Source organism: Spinacia oleracea, chromosome 2 (assembly GCF_020520425.1).
Source record: "Spinacia oleracea cultivar Varoflay chromosome 2, BTI_SOV_V1, whole genome shotgun sequence".
NCBI lineage: Eukaryota > Viridiplantae > Streptophyta > Magnoliopsida > Caryophyllales > Amaranthaceae > Spinacia > Spinacia oleracea.
Window position 1 is genome coordinate 33939461 of NC_079488.1, and position 18883 is coordinate 33958343.

Here is an 18883-nt window from a genome sequence, read left to right on the forward strand (position 1 = left end):
TCCGATTAAATTCCTGATTCCGAAATTCATTTCCGATACGAACAATATTTAATATTTCCGATTCCGGAATTAATTTCCGTTTCGAACAAATATTTAATATTTCCGTTTCCTGAATTATTTTTCGATTCCGATAATATTTCCAATTCTGACAATATTTCCGTTTCCGGCAATATTTCCGATTCCGGCAATATTTCCATTTCCGATAATATTTTCCGATACGTACCATGTTTCCGTTTCCGACAACATCTACGACTTGGATGATATTTATATTTCCGATACGATCCATATTTCCGTTTCCGGCAATATCATCGTTTCCGGAGTATTCATTTCTTGCTTGTGACGATCTCAGCTCCCACTGAAACCAAGATCCGTCGACTCTGAATATCCATAGATAGAGTATTTAATGCCATTAAATACTTGATCCGTTTACGTACTATTTGTGTGACCCTACGGGTTCAGTCAAGAGTAAGCTGTGGATTAATATCATTAATTCCACTTGAACTGAAGCGGCCTCTAGCTAGGCATTCAGCTCACTTGATCTCACTGAATTATTAACTTGTTAATTAATACTGAACCGCATTTATTAGACTTAACATAGAATGCATACTTGGACCAAGGGCATTATTTCCTTCAAAATCATCATCAATAACAGAAACGAACCTGCAATAAAGATCCGTCCTACGGTTTCCAATGCTTCATTGTTATACAACCAGAGAAAAATCCAGATACAAACCTAAAGCATAAAATATAACTATCATGGATTCAAACCCTTCGAAAATAAACTGGTAACGAATCACTGACATGAAAGATAAAGTAAACATGAGATGTAATAAACTTGTATGAAGTAAATTCCAGCGTTTAGCAATATGTAAACAAGCCTCAGCTTATCAGTTGGTAGATATCTAGCCTGAAAAAGTAGGCACTTGTTAGGCGGAAAAGGAGTGAAGATGAAATAAATGTTGTCATTTTCAAATGTAAGAAAGGCAACATCAGATTACACTCTACCTGATGATCGATCTCTGCCCAAAAGAGGACAAGGAGAGTATATGTGGAGAAAAACAGAAGTCTAGGAAGATCCAATAACACCAATGTTAGAATCTGTCAGAAGCAGAATATCAATGCTATTTTAATTTTCAGAACTTGCTGCGGTTTGCATCTAAAGCATAAACCTTCAAATGAAACAATAACATAAACAACTAGTTACAATTTCCACCCTATATCCCTAAATAATCATGGGAAACTAAGAGCCATCAATGGAAGTAAGTGTACAACAGTACAAGGATATGAGTAATAGTCTTTTTCTGACATTACTAGGCATACCTGCAATCCAGCATGATGGTGACAGTGATATATCAGACCACAGAGCGAAATACCGATAATAAAAAGTGATTATTAGCTGGTTTTTTCCAGGAGAAGGCTGCTTTATTAGCAGGTTAGAACATTGTTGTCTGCAATGACTTATTTGGCACTTACTAGAACTACAATGAGGCCAGTAGAAAACTAAAATAAGAAAGACTAAAATGACTGATGCAAAGCACAAGAATAGTTAAATACAAGTTGTGCCAAATACTAAACTAAAACAATCAATAGCAATTACAGGTAACTTAAAGACAATGAAGTACCACATTGTATTACCTAAACACTAGTACTGATAAAAGTAAATTCTTGAAGGAATCAATGGACGTTAACACACTATGTAAACCAAACAATATCCACAGGCCTTGGTTCCCTGGCTGAGACACTATTTTTATCTTTAGCCAGCAAAAAGAGCTAAAACGCACAGAAAATCCACCAAAATCTCTAAAAATGTGGCTTATAGCACCCTGACAATCTGACATTATTCTAATAATATCAATCTCACCGAAACTCTGCTAAACCAAAACACTACCTTAATTCATCTTTCCTTCCTAATTTTTGTTGGAAGTTCTTATTAGTGACACACAGAGAAAAGAGTAAATCTCTGAAACAATCTCCGAAATAATCCACCAACAGATTTGGCCCACAAGAAAATACAATTCATAACAAAAGCATTTACATCCAAATAATACATAAAAAAACCAAAAAACAGACTCGATAAGTACACAACTCAAACAATATAAAATATTTGAGAAAAGGGAAGAAATCATAAGCAGCATGAGGGGTGAGGCAGAAGAAATGGAAGGAGAGAGATTAAGAGACGGGAATACCTCGCCGGAGAAGTCGACGCCGATCGCCAATGAGTTTGCGGTTCTCTAGAAAGACGATGCTAAAATGCAGGTTTCTTGGAAGCCCTAGAATCAAGAAAATTACCATAAGGTAAACCCAATAATTCCAACCCCGCAACAAGCCCAAATACAGTGAAAATATTCACAAAGATCAATTCACACTAAAAGAATAACATCACCAAGATATTATGAAATAAACCAAATTGCAACCAAGATATTATGAAATAAACCAATGAATTCATTAAATTAACATATGAATCAAACAATTTGAAAAATTAATGCACCAAATTAACAAACAAGAAGTGGTTTCAGGAATAAATACAGTCATAAAACAAACAAGAAGTGAGCTACTTACTTACCCCCGAACAAGTGGTTTTCTAGTCTTCCTTTGGCCAAAAAATCGTACACCAGAAACCAATCTTGGCCATCAAGGCAGTATCCAAACAGTTTCACCAGATTAGGATGATGCAGTTGACCAATATAGTTTAACTCTGATTGCTTCAAATAAGCGTACGTGCTATAAGGAATCGAAATAGACCAGCTAGGAAGAGTCAATGACAAATGAACGAATATAGAAAGGTAGCAAAACATTACCAACCAATACTCCTTGTCACCCTGGAAACCTTCATGTTTAAGGTTCTTGAAAGAAACAGCCGTTCCAGTTTCAGGTGTTGAAGGAGAGAGAGTCTGCTCATCAATCCACCCCTTGAAAACTAAATTAGAACCATCATCGCCGTGAAGGAAATAATGCCCTTGGTCCAAGTATGCATTCAATGTTAAGTCTAATAAATGCGGTTCAGTATTAATTAACAAGTTAATAATTCAGTGAGATCAAGTGCGCTGAATGCCTAGCTAGAGGCCGCTTCAGTTCAAGTGGAATTAATGATATTAATCCACAGCTTACTCTTGACTGAACCCGTAGGGTCACACAAATAGTACGTAAACGGATCAAGTATTTAATGGCATTAAATACTCCATCTATAGATATTCGGAATCGACGGATCTTGGTTTCAGTGGGAGCTGAGATCGTCACAGGCAAGAAATGAATACTCCGGAAACGATGATATTGCCGGAAACGGAAATATGGATCGGATCGGAAATATAAATATTATCCAAGTCGTAGATGTTGCCGGAAACGGAAACATGGTACGTATCGGAAAATATTATCGGAAAAGGAAATATTGCCGGAATCGGAAATATTGCCGGAAACGGAAATATTGTCAGAATCGGAAATATTATCGGAATCGGAAAATAATTCCGGAAACGGAAATATTAAATATTTGTTCGAAACGGAAATTGATTCCGGAATCGGAAATATTGAATATTGTTCGTATCGGAAATGAATTCCGGAATCGGAAAATTAATCGGAAGCGTATCGTACGAATTAGCATCGGACGAGGCCTGCCAGACGAAGGCCCAGCACGAAGCCGGGCCATCGCCCAGCAAGCCAGCGCGCCACAAACGCACCAGCCAAGGCTGCGCCAGGCCCACCGCAAGGCATGCCCAGCGCGCGCCAAGGCTACGGCAGCGTGTGGGCTTGCGGCAGAGGGCTGCGAGCTCGAGGGCTGCGCGCGCGCGCGCATGGCGCCCCTCGTGGGCTGCTGTGCGTGCGTGTGTGTTTGTGTGCTACTCGAATCCTAAAGCTGCCAGGATTTGTCATATGATTAATCTAATCCTAAAAGATTTAGTTTATTTAATTAGAGTCCTAGTAGGATTATAATTAAATAAATTAGTATCTTAATAGGATTCCAAATCCTTTTCCATAACTCTATAAATAGGTGCCTAGGGTCACATATTTACATAGAGAATAAAAGTATTCAAAGTGAGTTTTTGAGAGCAAAATTCAATTACATAATTGCCTATAAAGTGCCGAAAATAAGTAGTACCTTAAGGGCGATTCTAGTTGGTCAATCTTAAGGCGGATCCGGACGTGCTGTGGACTATCTACGGAGGGACGACACTTGGAGTCCTAAAGACTTGTTCTTGTTCGGTTCGGGCGCAGCTAGGGAAGGCATGCAACAAAGAGTATGCATCTAAACTATGCTAAATGATTATGTGTAAATAATATGTTTTCCTGGCTTTATGGTTTTTCCGCATGATTTATGAATTGTCATATGTATCATAACCTAACAGTGGTATCACGAGCCTCTTATTATTTTCATAATCTAAATTGCATAAACATGGTTAAATATTACAAATTTGCAAGAATTAAAAGGGGTGATTAATTTTCGTAATTGTTAATTAATTGCAAATTGCGTTTATTTAAATTATACGTACGCAGTTTTTCGGCAGTTTCTTCGTTACTCATCCAAATCGAGTGATTTTTGTGTCAATTCCGCATGTAAAAGGCATTCTAAAATTTTGACAAAAAGAGTCTTTTTCGGCCGAACCCAGAATTCTCAAATTCGAACCCTAACTATGACTTTTCGGAGATTTTACTTTTTCGAATGCAAAATTTCGTAAATTTAAGATGTTAAATTAAATATTTGCGATTCTCGTTGATAAATCTTGAATTTTTGATTGACCTACTGTATATGTTTAACAAGTTTGAATGCCTAGCCTTGTTAATTATGCAATCTAATTTGTAATTATGATTAATTTGTTGAAAATTGGAATAATTTAGAATTAATTTGATTTTCATAATTAATTATAATTTAATTAGATACCTATGATTAAAAACCACCATAAAAATTGTAAATTTATGATAAATTTTAAATTTTTTATGACCTAGACTTGAATCCATGTTAATCGGAAATCAATTGAATAATAAATTTTCGATTTTTCGCCCTAAAATTATGAAATTAATATTATTTATTAATTTGTCATTAATTTTAAATATAAATTTTTTAAATTTTATGCGATTCGCTCATATAACTTGCACGCACAAAGCAATGGACGCTACGTGTTACCCTTAAGGGGTGTTGTATAGTGCGGGCATGTGACGACGAGCAAGGGAGCTCGTCGCCCATGCGGCACGAATGCAATGAGCAAGGCCATGGTGCACGAGCACAAGGCAGCAGCCCTACCTTGTGTCGTGGGCTGTGAGCAATGGACGAATGGGCGAGGGCGAAAGCAAGGCACAGCAGTCGCGTGTGGGCAGCAAGCGAGCTGCGCCACAACGCGCACTGCCTCGTGCAAGCGTGCAGAGCCTCGCGCGCAGCGAGCGCAAGCTCGCGTGCCACGAGTGCTACGCCCAGCGTCGATGCCTCACGCAGCGAGTGATGGCTCGCAGGATCGAGCGCTAGCAAGCGCGCGCAGCGAGCGCTGGCGAGCGCTGGCGAGCGCGCGCTGCGAGCGCTGGCGAGCGCGCGCTGGCTCGCATGAAGCGAGCGCTGGCGAGCGAGCGCAGCGAGCGATGGCTCGCGTGCGTCGAGCGCTGGCGCGCGCAGCGAGCACCATGCGTGATGCCTTGCGATGGTGAGCAACAGCGATGCAAGGCAGCGCATGGGCTGCGCGCACATGGCCAGCGATGGCTGTGTGCGTGTAGCCCATGGGCGTGCGTTGCGTGGGGTTGTTGCGTTGCGATTAGATCGTTTTGAAATTTTAATTTGAAATTTTCAGTTTACGTAATTTTAATTAATTTTAAAATTAATAATTTAAATTATTTTCTTGGATTTTAATTTTGAATATTGTAATTATAATAAATTTTATTTATTCTAATTATTTTACTAAAATTAAAATCATGAATTAATTTAAATACGACTGAAATTAAATTAAACTTTTTGGATTCAATTATAAATTTATATGAGCTTTAAATTTTAATTAAATTTGTATGTTTCCGGTTAGACTAGAAATACATTTTTATGTTTAAAATTAGTAAAGCATATGAATTTATTGGTTTAAGTGGGAGCCCTTTTTAGTCATAAACTCTTGATTAGGTCTACAAATCCTTAAGGTTAAAACAATTTGATTAGAATTAATAAGGACTGAATAATTGGTAGATTATTGGTGCCCTTGATTAATTGCTGCAAATGTTTACGTGATGCATAATGTGTTTTACTAACCAGCTATGTGGGCCATTCATGATAATGAATGGGTGAATGGTATATATTGTATATGTACTGTTTTGCAGGTTATGAAGTGACTAGTATGGCCCAAATAGGATAGAAAATATGGTCTGCGTACCATTAATTTGAATGTAATTGGTCTAAAGTACCAAAGTTGTTTTTCAATTCAAATATGGTCTGCGTACCATCAAATAGTTGTTTTTAATTATAGCTTATCCTATTTGAAGAAAATGGTGCCTCCCACGGAGATTTTCAAGACGGACTTTGAAGTTAAAGCTTCAAGATGAAGTCGGGCCATACTAGATCACATTTATCTTATGCATGCTTTAAGTTATTTATTGCTTTAAATATGTCTTAAAATGCATGAGATCAAAAGCTTGATTATGTTGCATGATTAAGGATTTTAGTTCACTTAAAATCTAACCAACATAGTAAGAGCCTTAAGTTCCAAACTTAAAAATTGAGTTAAAAGGTGCCATGCCAAAATATACACTTGCTTGGATATCCTTTACATCAATCTAGTAATAGTTTTCGCTCAGCGAGGTGTTACTTATTGGTCCTAAAGGGGCAAGGTACACAAATAATTGTGAGTACATGTTAGTTTTGGTGAAACTCAACGATATAAGTAAGGAGTCCTTTTATGTCGTGGCAAAATCGATAGGTTTACCTAATAAGTTCTTAGACGTACCTATCAACCAAGAATAGTTTCTAGACTATTAGCAAAAGGCTTTTGCTTACCTAAGATGTTTTAGGATTAAGTCGACAAACTGTGCTTAGTTCTTCAATGATTTTAGGATCTTGGAATCATTTTATTCACACCTGCCGGAACACATAACTTGAATAAAATGCTTAATAAACATTGAATTATGCATGTATGCTAGAATTTAAGTTTATTAAGAGAAACTGTGAATGGTTATTTATTTGTTTATTCTTTTCAATTGTAGTTTTTAATATGGCAAACAACAATTCATTCAACATTCGATCAATTCTCGAAAAGGAGAAATTGAACGGGAAGAACTTCCTTGACTGGCAAAGGAACTTGCAAATAGTTCTTATCCAAGAAGAAAAGGAGTATGTCCTAGAAGAGGCGATGCCCGAAGCCGCAGGCGACGGGGTCACTCAGGCAGCCCTCAATCGTTGGATTGATGCCAACAAGGATGTGAAATGTCTAATGCTCGCCACCATGAGTGCGGATCTGCAGAAAACGTTCATCAACTCAGATGCTTTCACAATCATCAGTGAGTTGAAGAACATGTTCCAAGATCTGGCTCGAGTCGAAAGATTCGAGACTCATAGGCAAATTCTTGAGACCAAGCTTAAGAAGGGCGTGAAGGAAATAATGCCCTTGGTCCAAGTATGCATTCTATGATAAGTCTAATAAATGCGGTTCAGTATTAATTAACAAGTTAATAATTCAGTAAGATCAAGTGAGCTGAATGCCTAGCTAGAGGCCGCTTCAGTTCAAGTGGAATTAATGATATTAATCCACAGCTTACTCTTGACTGAACCCGTAGGGTCACACAAATAGTACGTAAACGGATCAAGTATTTAATGGCATTAAATACTCCATCTATGAATATTCGGAATCGACGGATCTTGGTTTCAGTGGGAGCTGAGATCGTCATAAGCAAGAAATGAATACTCCGGAAACGATGATATTGCCGGAAACGGAAATATGGATCGTATCGGAAATATGAATATTATCCAAGTCGTAGATGTTGCCGGAAACAGAAACATGGTACGTATCGGAAAATATTATCGGAAATGGAAATATTGCCAGAATCGGAAATATTGCCGGAAACGGAAATATTGTCAGAATCGGAAATATTATCGGAATCGGAAAATAATTCCGGAAACGGAAATATTAAATATTTGTTCGAAACGGAAATTAATTCCGGAATCGGAAATGTTAAATATTGTTCGTATCGGAAATGAATTCCGGAATCGGAAATTTAATCGGAAGCGTATCGTACGAATAAGCATCGGACGAGGCCTGCCGGACGAGGGCCCAACACGAAGCCAGGCCATCGCCCAGCAAGCCAAGCGCGCCACACGAACAGCCAAGGCCACGCCAGGCCCAGCGCAAGGCCAGGCCCAGCAGGCCGTGGCAGCGCGCACAGCGCGCGCAGCGCGCGCAGGAGCTACGTGGGCTTGTAGCTCGCGTAGGCCTCGCTGCGTGGGCTGCTGCTCGCACGCACGCGCATGGGCGGCCCATCGTGGCTGCCGTGTGTGTGTGCGTGAGTGTTTGTGTTCATGCACGATTCCTAGAACATGCAGAGTTCGGTTAATGATTAAATTCCTAATTCTATTTGATAAATTAATTAATTAGAGTTCTTGTAGGATTCTAGGTTTAATTAATTTGTATCTGAATAGGATTCCAATTCTCTTTCCATACCCCTATAAATATGTGTCTTGGGCTCACAATTTAAAATGAGTTTCAAAGTATTCAAAGTGAGTTTTTGAGAGAAAAATTCAATCACACATCTTGCTCAAAAGTGCCGAAAATTCTAGTACCTTAAGGGCGATTCTAGTTGGTCAATCTTAAGGCGGATCCGGACGTGCTGTGGACTATCTACGGAGGGACGACACTTGGAGTCCTAAAGACTTGTTCTTGTTCGGTTCGGGCGCAGCTAGGTAAGGCACGCAACAAAGAGTATGCATCTAAATTATGCTATATGATTATGTGTAAATAATATGTATTCCTGGGTTAATGGTTGTTTCCGCATGATTTATGTAATATCATATGTATCATAACCTAACAGTGGTATCACGAGCCCCTTATTATTTTCATAATCTAATTGCATGAACATGGTTAAATATTACAAATTTGCAAGAATTAAAAGGGGTGATTAATTTTCGTAATTGTTAATTAGTTGCAAATTGCGTTTATTTAATTATACGTACGCAGTTTTTCGGCAGTTTCTTCGTTACTCATCCAAATCGAGTGATTTTTGTGTCAATTCCGCATGTAAAAGGCATTCTAAAATTTTGACAAAAAAAGTATTTTTCTGCCGAACCCAGAATTCTCAAATTCGAAGCCTAACTATGACTTTTCAAAGGTTTTAGTTTTTCGAATGCAAAATTTCGTAAATTTAAGATGTTAAATTAAATATTTGCGATTCTTGTTGATAAATCTTGAATTTTTAATTGACCTACTGTATATGTTTAACAAGTTTGAATGCCTAGCCTTGTTAATTATGCAATCTAATTTGTAATTATGATTAATTTGTTGAAAATTAGAATAATTTAGAATTAATTTAATTTTCATAATTAATTATAATTTAATTAGAAACCTATTATTAAAAACCACCATAAAAATTGTAAATTTATGATAAATTTTAAATTTTTATGACCTAGACTTGAATCCATGTAAATCGGAAATCAATTGAATAATAAATTTTCGATTTTTTCGCCCTAAAATTATGAAATTAATATTATTTATTAATTTGTCATTAATTTTAAATATAAATTTTAAATTTTATGCGATTCGTTCATATAACTTGCACGCACAAAGCAATGGACGCTTCGTGTTACCCTTAAGGGGTGTTGTATAGTGCGGGCATGCGACGACGAGCAAGGGAGCTCGTCGCCCGTGCGGCACGAATGCAATGAGCAAGGGCGTAGTGCACGAGCACAAGGCAGCAGCCCTGCCTTGTGTCGTGTGCCACGAGCTATGAACAAATGGGCATGGGCGAAACGCAAGCCAAGGCAGTCGCGTGTGGGCAGCAAGCGAGCTGCGCCACAACGCGCACTGCCTCGCGCAAGAGCGCGCAGCCTCGCGCGCAGCGAGCGCAAGCTCGCGTGCCACGAGCGCTGCGCCCAGCGTGGCTCGCACGCACAGCGAGCGATGTCGCGCGCCCAGCGAGCGATGGCTCGCGCGCAGAGCGAGCGATGTCGCGCGCCCAGCGAGCGATGTCGCGCGCCCAGCGAGCAATGGCCCGCGCGCGCAGCGAGCACCACAGCGTGCGATGGCTTGCGATTGGTAGAGCAGCAGCTATGCGACGAGCGCATGGGCTGCGCGCATATGGCCAGCAATGGCTGTATGCGTGCGGCCCATGGGCGTGCAATGCGTAGGGTGTTTGCGTTACGATTAGATCGTTTTGAATGTTTAATTTGAAAATTTCAGTTCGCGTAATTTTAATTAATTTTAAAATTAATAATTTAAATTATTTTCTTGGATTTTAATTTTGAATATTGTAATTATAATAAATGTTATTTATTCTAATTATTTTACTAAAAATAAAATCATGAATTAATTTAAATAACGACTGAAATTAAATTAAACTTTTTGGATTCAATTATAAATTTATATGAGCTTTAAATTTTAATTAAAATTGTATGTTTCCGGTTAGACTAGAAATACATTTTTATGTTTAAAATTAGTAAAGCATATGAATTTATTGGTTTAAGTGGGAGCGCTTTTTAGTCATAAACTCTTGATTAGGTCTACAAATCCTTAAGGTTAAAACAACTTGATTAGAATTAATAAGGACTGAATAATTGGTAGATTATTGGTGCCCTTGATTAATTGCTGCAAATATTTACGTGATGCATAATGTGTTTTACTAACCAGCTAAGTGGGCCATTCATGATAATGAATGGGTGAATGGTATATATTGTATATGTACTGTTTTGCAGGTTATGAAGTGACTAGTATGGCCCAAATAGGATAGAAAATATGGTCTGCGTACCATTAATTTGAATGTAATTGGTCTAAAGTACCAAAGTTATTTTTCAATTCAAATATGGTCTGCGAACCATCAAATAGTTGTAATTAGTTATAGCTTATCCTATTTGAAGAAAATGGTGCCTCCCACGGAGATTTTCAAGACGGACTTTGAAGTCAAAGCTTCAAGATGAAGTCGGGCCATACTAGATCACATTTATCTTATGCATGTTTAAGTTATTTATTGCCTTTAAATATGTCTTAAAATGCATGAGATCAAAAGCTTGATTATGTTGCATGATTAAGGATTTTAGTTCACTTAAAATCTAACCAACATAGTAAGAGCCTTAAGTTCCAAACTTAAAAATTGAGTTAAAAGGTGCCATGCCAAAATATACACTTGCTTGGATATCCTTTACATCAATCTAGTAATAGTTTTCGCTCAGCGAGGTGTTACTTATTGGTCCTAAAGGGGCAAGGTACACAAATAATTGTGAGTACATGTTAGTTTTGGTGAAACTCAACGATATAAGTAAGGAGTCCTTTTATGTCGTGGCAAAATCGATAGGTTTACCTAATAACTTCTTAGACGTACCTATCAACCAAGAGTAGTTTCTAGACTATTAGCAAAAGGCTTTTGCTTACCTAAGATGTTCTAGGATTAAGTCGACAAACTGTGCTTAGTTCTTCAATGATTTTAGGATCTTGGAATCATTTTATTCACACCTGCCGGAACACAAAACTTGAATAAAATGCTTAATAAACATTGAATTATGCATGTATGCTAGAATTTAAGTTTATTAAGAGAAACTGTGAATGGTTATTTATTTGTTTATTCTTTTCAATTGTAGTTTTTAATATGGCAAACAACAATTCATTCAACATTCGATCAATTCTCGAAAAGGAGAAGTTGAACGGGAAAAACTTCCTTGACTGGCAAAGGAACTTGCAAATAGTTCTTATGCAGGAAGAAAGGGAGTATGTCCTAGATGAGGCGATGCCCGAAGCTGCAGGCGACGGGGTCACTCAGGCAGCCCTCAATCGTTGGATTGATGCCAACAAGGATGTGAAATGTCTAATGCTCGCCACCATGAGTGCGGATCTGCAGAAAACATTCATCAACTCAGATGCTTTCACAATCATCAGTGAGTTGAAGAACATGTTCCAAGATCTGGCTCGAGTCGAAAGATTCGAGACTCATAGGCAAATTCTTGAGACCAAGCTTAAGAAAGGCGAGCCCGTAAGTCCACATGTTCTCAAAATGATTGGACTCATTGAGAATATGAGTCGGCTGGATCAGCAATTTTCTCAGGAAATGGCTATAGACACCATCCTCCATTCTCTTCATAGCGGGTATGATCAGTTCAAACTGAACTACAGTATGAATAGTCTGGACAAAACGCTCACTGAGCTTCACGGTATGCTGAAGACCGCTGAAAAGACGCTCAAAAGTGATAAGCAGGATGTGCTTATGGTGCGTGGGGGCAAGTTCAAGAAATCTGGAAAGAAGAGGAATGCTAAGAAAGGTGGCAACAAGGCCAGCCCAACTAAGCAAACTGGCGCCAAATCTGTAAAGAGGAAGGTCAGTCAACCCACTTCTGAATCCGAATGCTTCTACTGCAAGAAGAAGGGGCATTGGAAGAGAGATTGCTTGAAGCTAAAGGAAGATCAGAAGAACGGAACAGTCGTTCCATCTTCAGGTATTTTCGTTATAGACTGTATACTTGCTAATTCAACTTCTTGGGTATTAGATACAGGTTGTGGCTCACACTTATGTTCCAATCCACAGGGACTAAGAAGAAGTAGAAAGTTAAGCAAGGGTGAAGTCGACCTACGAGTGGGAAATGGAGCACGGATTGCTGCATTAGCTGTAGGAACTTACTATTTGTCGTTGCCCTCCGGGCTAGTTTTGGAACTGGAAGAATGTTTCCATGTTCCAAGTCTTACTAAAAACATCATTTCAGTTTCTTGCTTAGATGCTAAGGGATTTTCCTTTTTAATAAAAGACAATAGTTGTTCGTTTTATTTTAAAGAGATGTTTTATGGATCTGCTAGATTAGTCAATGGACTTTATTTATTAGATCACGACAAACAAGTATATAACATAAATACCAAAAAAGGCCAAAAAGAATGATTAAGATCTCACCTATCTGTGGCATTGTCGATTAGGCCATATAAACTTGAAACGCTTAGAAAGACTTCAAAAGGAAGGAATTCTAGAACCATTTGACTTAGAGGATTATGGTAAATGCGAATCATGTTTACTTGGCAAAATGACAAAGCAACCTTTCTCTAAAGTTGGAGAAAGAGCAAATGAACTATTGGGTTTAATCCATATAGATGTATGTGGACCAATGAGTACAAATGCTAGAGGTGGTTTCAGCTACTTTATCACTTTCACTGATGACTTCAGTAGGTATGGTTATGTCTACCTAATGAAGCATAAGTCTGAATCCTTTGACAAATTCAAGGAATTTCAGAGTGAAGTAGAGAATCAATTAGGCAAGAATATTAAGGCACTGCGGTCTGATAGAGGCGGTGAATATCTGAGCTATGAATTTGATGACCATCTGAAAGAATGTGGAATTCTATCAGAATTGACTCCTCCTGGAACACCACAATGGAACGGTGTGTCGGAACGGAGGAACAGAACCTTGCTAGACATGGTCAGGTCAATGATGGGTCAGGCCGAACTTCCATTAGAATTTTGGGGACATGCACTAAATACAGCTGCACTCACTATAAATAGAGCTCCGTCTAAAGCTGTCGAAAAGACTCCATACGAATTATGGTTTGGAAAGCCTCCAAATGTGTCTTTTCTTAAGATTTGGGGATGTGAAGTATACGTCAAACGATTAATTTCAGACAAACTTCATCCAAAATCTGACAAATGTATCCTTGTGGGCTATCCAAAGGAAACAAAGGGGTATTACTTCTACAATACATCTGAGAACAAGGTGTTTGTTGCTCGAGATGGTGTCTTTTTGGAGAAGGATCACATTTCCAAAATGACAAGTGGGAGAAAAGTAGACCTCGAAGAAATTCGAGTCGAACAACAAACTCTAGAGAATGCTCAAGATGACATTCAGGATGAAACTCAGAGATCTTTAGAAGAATCTGGTGAGAATCATGGTCAATCTAGAAATGTTACCCCGCGTAGATCGCAAAGATATAGATCTCAACCGGAAAGGTACTTAGGTATTTTGACGAACGAGAGCTATGACGTTCTATTACTTGAAAGTGATGAACCTGCGACTTACAAACAAGCTATGACGAGCCCTAGCTCCAAGCAATGGCAAGAAGCCATGCAATCTGAATTAGACTCCATGTCTGAAAACCAAGTATGGGATTTGGTCGATTTGCCAGATGGCTACCAAGCCATTGGAAGCAAATGGGTTTTCAAACTGAAAAAGGACAAGGATGGGAAACTTGAAGTTTTCAAAGCTAGATTGGTAGCAAAAGGTTACAGGCAAGTCCACGGTGTGGATTACGATGAAACCTTTTCACCAGTTGCAATGCTAAAGTCTATTCGGATAATGTTAGCAATCGCTGCATATTACGATTACAAAATATGGCAGATGGATGTCAAAACTGCTTTCTTAAACGGCGTTTTAACAGAAACTGTGTTTATGACACAGCCTGAAGGTTTTGAGGATCCAAAGAATGCTAAAAAGGTATGCAAGCTAAAGAAGTCAATCTACGGATTGAAGCAGGCATCCAGGAGCTGGAATATACGTTTTGATGAAGCAGTCAGTGACTTTGGTTTCATCAAGAACGCAGACGAATCTTGTGTATACAAGAAGGTCAGTGGGAGCAAAATTGCTTTCCTAGTATTATATGTCGACGACATATTACTTATCGGAAATGACATTCCTATGTTGAACTCTGTCAAGATTTGGCTTGGGAAATGTTTTTCGATGAAGGATCTAGGAGAAGCACAGTACATATTGGGCATCAAGATTTACAGAGATAGATCTAAAAGGATGATTGGACTTAGTCAAAGCACTTATATCAATAAAGTGCTTGATAGGTTCAAGATGGCGGACTCCAAGCGAGGCTACCTACCCATGTCTCATGGAATGACTCTAAGCAAGACTCAGTGCCCAAAAACACTTGATGAGCGTAGACGAATGAATGGGATTCCATATGCATCATTGATTGGTTCAATAATGTATGCTATGATATATACACGCCCGGATGTTGCGTACGCACTCAGTGCTACGAGCAGATACCAGTCAGACCCAGGAGAGGCGCATTGGACTGCTGCCAAGAATATTCTGAAGTACCTGAAAAGGCACAAAGATGACTTCCTGGTCTATGGTGGAGATGATGAATTAATTGTTAAAAGGATATACGGATGCAAGTTTCCAAACCGACAAAGATGATTTCAGATCACAGTCTGGGTTTGTCTTCTGCCTCAACAGAGGAGCAGTAAGCTGGAAAAGTGCTAAGCAAAGCACCATTGCGGATTCTACAACTGAAGCGGAGTACATTGCTGCACATGAAGCAGCAAAGGAAGCTATATGGCTAAGGAAGTTCATAGGTGAACTTGGTGTAGTCCCCTCCATTAAAGGACCAATAGCCCTGTATTGTGACAATAACGGAGCTATTGCACAGGCAAAAGAGCCTAGACACCACCAAAGAGTCAAGCATGTACTTCGTAGATTTCACCTTCTACGAGAGTTCGTTGAAAGAAAAGAAGTCGAGATAAGCAAGATTGGAACTGATGACAACATATCAGATCCATTAACTAAACCTCTGCCGCAAGCGAAGCACAACTCGCACACTGCAGCTATGGGAATCAAGCATATTGGAGAATGGCTTTGATGTCTCTGTTTAATGTTTTAAAGTTTTAGAGTTTAAATCTTTGTAAAACATTATTGGTTAATCATTCACAATAAATGAAAAGAATTCATTTTTCCATTTAATTTGTGGTTTATTAAATGATGAGTCCCTTCAACTTGACGATATATTCAAGATAGACTGTCAGGACCAGTCCTGTGACTAAGAAATGTCTATCAAGTGAACTTGAATGTCAAAGGTTGAAAATGGTCCCTAATCGGAATTTTCTATAAAGTTGGACGCATAGAAAACGTTAGACGACTAGAATGCAAGATGACTAGTAGTTCTGTTTCTTGAACTATGTGGACATGGCAATGTCATAATCATTTGCATAGATACTTACTTTGGGAAGACTAGTATCGGACAAGACCTATGAAACTTTACTGTAAGAGATGAAAATCTGTCATAAGTAAATTTTATTAAATTATTAGACACTAAATCCTCAATACCTGAGTGATTTGAGATTACTTGTTTGAGAACTGGTTGCTTTGACGTTGACCAACCGTCGCACCGTAAAAGGAGGCTATAAAGGCAACGCTCAGGTAATCACCTATCAAACGAAGTCTAATCTCAAGATCGCAAGATTGGGATTGTCCATCGGGATGAGATGCTTAAAAGTTGTACAAGGCCACTCGGAGAGCTAGAAACTGTGAAATGCATGGCCGTGCTCGGATGAATCATAGGCTATGATTATCTGTTTATTTGATCAGTTGAACTCTGAAACCGAGGAACACCTCTGGACATAATAAGGATGACAACTCTTACCTTATGTTCAAGAGCAAGCATCGAGCGACAAAGGAATTAGGAAATGCACACTTGTCCCTAAGGACAAGTGGGAGACTGAAGGAAATAATGCCCTTGGTCCAAGTATGCATTCTATGATAAGTCTAATAAATGCGGTTAAGTATTAATTAACAAGTTAATAATTCAGTGAGATCAAGTGAGCTGAATGCCTAGCTAGAGGCCGCTTCAGTTCAAGTGGAATTAATGAAATTAATCCACAGCTTACTCTTGACTTAACCCGTAGGGTCACACAAATAGTACGTAAACGGATCAAGTATTTAATGGCATTAAATACTCCATCTATGAATATTCGGAATCGACGGATCTTGGTTTCAGTGGGAGCTGAGATCGTCATAAGCAAGAAATGAATACTCCGGAAACGATGATATTGCCGGAAACGGAAATATGGATCGTATCGGAAATATGAATATTATCCAAGTCGTAGATGTTGCCGGAAACAGAAACATGGTACGTATCGGAAAATATTATCGGAAATGGAAATATTGCCAGAATCGGAAATATTGCCGGAAACGGAAATATTGTCAGAATCGGAAATATTATCGGAATCGGAAAATAATTCCGGAAACGGAAATATTAAATATTTGTTCGAAACGGAAATTAATTCCGGAATCGGAAATGTTAAATATTGTTCGTATCGGAAATGAATTCCGGAATCGGAAATTTAATCGGAAGCGTATCGTACGAATAAGCATCGGACGAGGCCTGCCGGACGAGGGCCCAGCACGAAGCCAGGCCATCGCCCAGCAAGCCAAGCGCGCCACACGAACAGCCAAGGCCACGCCAGGCCCAGCGCAAGGCCAGGCCCAGCAGGCCGTGGCAGCGCGCACAGCGCGCGCAGCGCGCGCAGGAGCTACGTGGGCTTGTAGCTCGCGTAGGCCTCGCTGCGTGGGCTGCTGCTCGCACGCACGCGCATGGGCGGCCCATCGTGGCTGCCGTGTGTGTGTGCGTGAGTGTTTGTGTTCATGCACGATTCCTAGAACATGCAGAGTTCGGTTAATGATTAAATTCCTAATTCTATTTGATAAATTAATTAATTAGAGTTCTTGTAGGATTCTAGGTTTAATTAATTTGTATCTGAATAGGATTCCAATTCTCTTTCCATACCCCTATAAATATGTGGCTTGGGCTCACAATTTAAAATGAGTTTCAAAGTATTCAAAGTGAGTTTTTGAGAGAAAAATTCAATCACACATCTTGCTCAAAAGTGCCGAAAATTCTAGTACCTTAAGGGCGATTCTAGTTGGTCAATCTTAAGGCGGATCCGGACGTGCTGTGGACTATCTACGGAGGGACGACACTTGGAGTCCTAAAGACTTGTTCTTGTTCGGTTCGGGCGCAGCTAGGGAAGGCACGCAACAAAGAGTATGCATCTAAATTATGCTATATGATTATGTGTAAATAATATGTATTCCTGGGTTAATGGTTGTTTCCGCATGATTTATGTAATATCATATGTATCATAACCTAACAGGGCGAGCCCGTAAGTCCACATGTTCTCAAAATGATTGGACTCATTGAGAATATGAGTCGGCTGGATCAGCAATTTTCTCAGGAAATAGCTATAGACACCATCCTCCATTCTCTTCATAGCGGGTATGATCAGTTCAAACTGAACTACAGTATGAATAGTCTGGACAAAACGCTCACTGAGCTTCACGGTATGCTGAAGACCGCTGAAAAGACGCTCAAAAGTGATAAGCAGGATGTGCTTATGGTGCGTGGGGGCAAGTTCAAGAAATCTGGAAAGAAGAGGAATGCTAAGAAAGGTGGCAACAAGGCCAGCCCAACTAAGCAAACTGGCGCCAAATCTGTAAAGAGGAAGGTCAGTCAACCCACTTCTGAATCCGAATGCTTCTACTGCAAGAAGAAGGGGCATTGGAAGAGAGATTGCTTGAAGCTAAAGGAAGATCAGAAGAACGGAACAGTCGTTCCATCTTCAGGTATTTTCGTTATAGACTGTATACTTGCTAATTCAACTTCTTGGGTATTAGATACAGGTTGTGGCTCACACTTATGTTCCAATCCACAGGGACTAAGAAGAAGTAGAAAGTTAAGCAAGGGTGAAGTCGACCTACGAGTGGGAAATGGAGCACGGATTGCTGCATTAGCTGTAGGAACTTACTATTTGTCGTTGCCCTCCGGGCTAGTTTTGGAACTGGAAGAATGTTTCCATGTTCCAAGTCTTACTAAAAACATCATTTCAGTTTCTTGCTTAGATGCTAAGGGATTTTCCTTTTTAATAAAAGACAATAGTTGTTCGTTTTATTTTAAAGAGATGTTTTATGGATCTGCTAGATTAGTCAATGGACTTTATTTATTAGATCACGACAAACAAGTATATAACATAAATACCAAAAAAG

The 18883-nt window shown here is 39.2% G+C and overlaps 1 long non-coding RNA gene across 2 annotated transcripts in view; it reads right to left on the reverse strand.

The window, feature by feature from the left end:
• Positions 1 to 654: 654 nt before the first annotated feature.
• LOC110795854 (uncharacterized) overlaps positions 655 to 18883 on the reverse strand; it is a 32000-nt gene continuing 13771 nt past the window's right edge. Inside the window, exons 1-4 of one of the 2 annotated variants that reach the window (XR_008927015.1) lie at positions 2564 to 3363; positions 2187 to 2270; positions 1006 to 1098; positions 655 to 907 (exon numbers count right to left, since the gene is read on the reverse strand). This is a non-coding gene — a long non-coding RNA (uncharacterized lncRNA). Of the gene's footprint in view, positions 908 to 1005; positions 1099 to 2186; positions 2271 to 2563; positions 3364 to 18883 lie in introns of those variants that run through there. The other variant, XR_008927014.1, reaches the window with a different exon arrangement.